The sequence below is a fragment of the Cyprinodon variegatus genome, unplaced genomic scaffold (assembly GCF_000732505.1).
Source record: "Cyprinodon variegatus isolate N-32 unplaced genomic scaffold, C_variegatus-1.0 Scaffold116, whole genome shotgun sequence".
Classification (NCBI taxonomy): Eukaryota; Metazoa; Chordata; class Actinopteri; order Cyprinodontiformes; family Cyprinodontidae; genus Cyprinodon; species Cyprinodon variegatus.
Genome location: NW_015150569.1, coordinates 852728 through 855669, shown reverse-complemented (window position 1 = coordinate 855669; position 2942 = coordinate 852728). Strand labels below are relative to the sequence as shown.

General features: G+C 40.3%; 1 protein-coding gene across 1 annotated transcript in view; it reads right to left on the bottom strand.

Annotated features, from left to right (window-relative positions):
• Window positions 1–2209, bottom strand: part of stag1 (stromal antigen 1) — a 54747-nt gene extending 52538 nt beyond the window's left edge. Inside the window, exon 1 of the mRNA XM_015375292.1 lies at window positions 2034–2209. The gene's annotated coding sequence lies outside the window, so the exon portion shown is untranslated. The remainder of the gene's footprint in view (window positions 1–2033) is intronic.
• Between the last annotated feature and the right edge of the window lie 733 nt (window positions 2210–2942).

The window sequence follows — 2942 nt, the reverse complement described above, 5'->3', positions numbered from 1 at the left end:
ACGCCGGCTACCATTCATTCATCCTGTCCGCTGAACTGCTGCTAGTACTCGCATGCCTGGAAGATGTCTAGTGCTACTACCACAGATGATCTCGCTCACGAAATGGAATTGAACGATTCAGATTAGCTAGCTGGATGAATATAAGGGGTAGAGCCTAGTCGCATGTGACCTGGGGCTGCCTATGACAAATCCTTCAAGGGAGCTGCACAAAAGCATGGATAAACTGAACATGGGGCCACCCAAAAATCGGGTAATGCACTACAGCATTCAAAGACCGTTTAAGCTGTCATTTACTGCCCATCAAAAAATGTTAATTAAAATCAAGGATGGCATAACATCAGGATGATGTCTGTTCTGGAGGATTTCATGATAAGGAGATCAGTTGGCTGCAGGGTTAAATGATTTTGTTGAAAAAAAGCTTCAATGCCTAAAGTTCATCAATGCAGGACATGACACTTATGTTGATGGGCCTCGGCTCTCTTTATTCCCTTATGTGTGGCAGCGAAACGCTCCGTATCACCAACTAAAGGACTGGAAAGTTAGCATCTTGTTCTTTATAAATGCAGTGTTACAAAATTGAGTGCCTTGGGGATTTGTAAATTGTGTTTTGTTAAATTGCAATTATACTGCTAATGCAATTTATTTCCCAGCCCTAATTGCTTGTTTGCCTTAAACCAACTACAATGTTAAGAATATCTACAGTATTTTCATAAGCCATCAAGATGTAGCGCAATAAAGAAAAACAGTCAGATTTCTTTTAAAGAAAACTGCAAAGGCGTCCACAAAAAGTCTTCCGTTTTTGTTTCCTTTAATGAGGAAACTTTTTATGTTTTTTCATTCCCAAGTGTCTTTTTTAATCAACCTTTATAAAAAGAACCATCTCAACATTGTTCAGCTGTTAATGTATTCACAAAACAAAAGAAACTATTTTACTTTGAACTTCCTTGGATAATTGTCATATCGATTTTACATCCAAGTTAAAGTCAAATCCACAAAAGGTTCAATATGTGCAACTAGCAAAAAAAAAAAAAAAACTAAATTAAGGATTTCAGACTGAAGGAGGACTGTAGAACAAGTTGGCAGGCAGACAGGTTGAAAGCAGTAGTCTAGGAAAGCCTGCATGAGAAATCACATGGCTGACTGTAAACAAAGCAGTTATGCAACAATCTGAGATTCATGCAGCTGCTAGTAGGTACTAAGCTATCAACTCTGCAAAGGCTGAGCTGAGCCGGGATCAGTGTGCAGGGGAGTCATGACCAAAGCCCCATTTGGGGCTCCCATCCCCCCTGCCTTAATGTGACTCATGTTTCCCCGCTCAATGTTTGCCTGTTTCCCGCACGGAAGGGGGCGGGAAAGGGGAAAGAGCGCCATAATATTCCTGCAAAAAATGTGAAGGGCTTCAATCTGCAGTTTTTACTTGGAAACACCCACGTGCTATGAACGATTTACTAAAAAGCAACATGTTTATCACCTTGCAAGAAAAGTCCCAAAACTTAAACACAGGCTGCAAAGCTAGTGCAAGAAAAAAAAGTAACTATACGTGTACATTTCCACAATCTGCATGGAGTGGGATGACAGCAGAGCCAACAGCAATGTGGAAGCTGATTAATAAAGCAAACCACAACAGGAAGGTAGGATGTTTCATACAACACTGTGTAAAAGAGAGAGAAGGTGATGCTCTGAATTCTGACTGCAAACAGCTAGAAAACACGTCACACTGCCTGGCTCTTTATTTGTTGACAAGACAAAGTCCAAACGCCCAAGTGACATTCTGAGGCAAAACCCAACCCCTCCGCTACAAACACCCGCTCTTCTAACAAGTTGTCATAAATTAATTAAAAAACATCGCTGATAGCTCGCAAGCTAATAGCCGCGCTAGGCTATATAATGCAACTGAGGCAGGGAGAGAAAGCACATTCACCTCCGTTAGCCGCTAGCGCCCATCCCCCAACCGCCCAGCCTTCCCTGTCTGTGTCCACCATCTTTATTCCGTTACCACAGCACAAAACACGACAAAAACACAAGACACTCACCTTTAACAACCATCGCCGAACTGGTTATCGCCTTTCCGCACGTGCGAAGGTTTTTAGTTTGAATATTGTTGGTATATTTATATTGAAAATTGGCAGTGCAAGCGGAACCGCGCCTTCAGATAAGAGCAGCAATCCTAAACCGCCATCTGGTGGTATTTTCCTCTCTGTGATGCAGCGGGAGCGGCGCAGGCTCAGACCGCGACACAGCTGCCCCCTGGCGGACAAATCGAGATGCGGCGAACAGGAGTCTCCTGGTGGGAGGGAGGGACCCCGCCAGCAAAGCGGTGACGGGGACGCGCACAGGAGCAGATACTTCCCCTCAGATTATTCATCTATCTAAAACACCTGTTGAAAACATCAGTATATTTTACGCTATTGAAAATATATAGTAAAATTCTAACTAAAGCATGGGCCTCTACACCTCCACAATACTAGGACAACCAAAAGTTGAATTATAAGAAACAAATTTATCCAAGATATAATTTTCAGCGCTCTTGTCGTTTTTCATTGTCCTCTTTTATTCACAATGTCTTTGTACCCGTTTGTTTCCTGCTTCTTTTCAGCAGTATATCTTATTTTGTGTTGTTTTTTTGGCGGTTTTTATTTAATTTGATTAATTGAGATTTATGTATGCACTAATCTTTATTCTGTTGTTCTGTGTCAGTAAATGTGTTTATTACTATTTTTATTATATTGTACTGTTAATATTGTTTTTTTTTTAACTCTTGTAATCATACCATTTACCTAACTTTTGTTAAATTATGCATTCACTGTGGCATGAAAGTGATGGTCACAATAATCCTAATTATACCCAATTTTTTTGAGAAACCTATTTGAAGCCCAAGTCAACTTTATACATGTTTTTTTTAAGTTAACTGTTTTAAAAAAAAAAAAAAAAAAAAAAAAAAA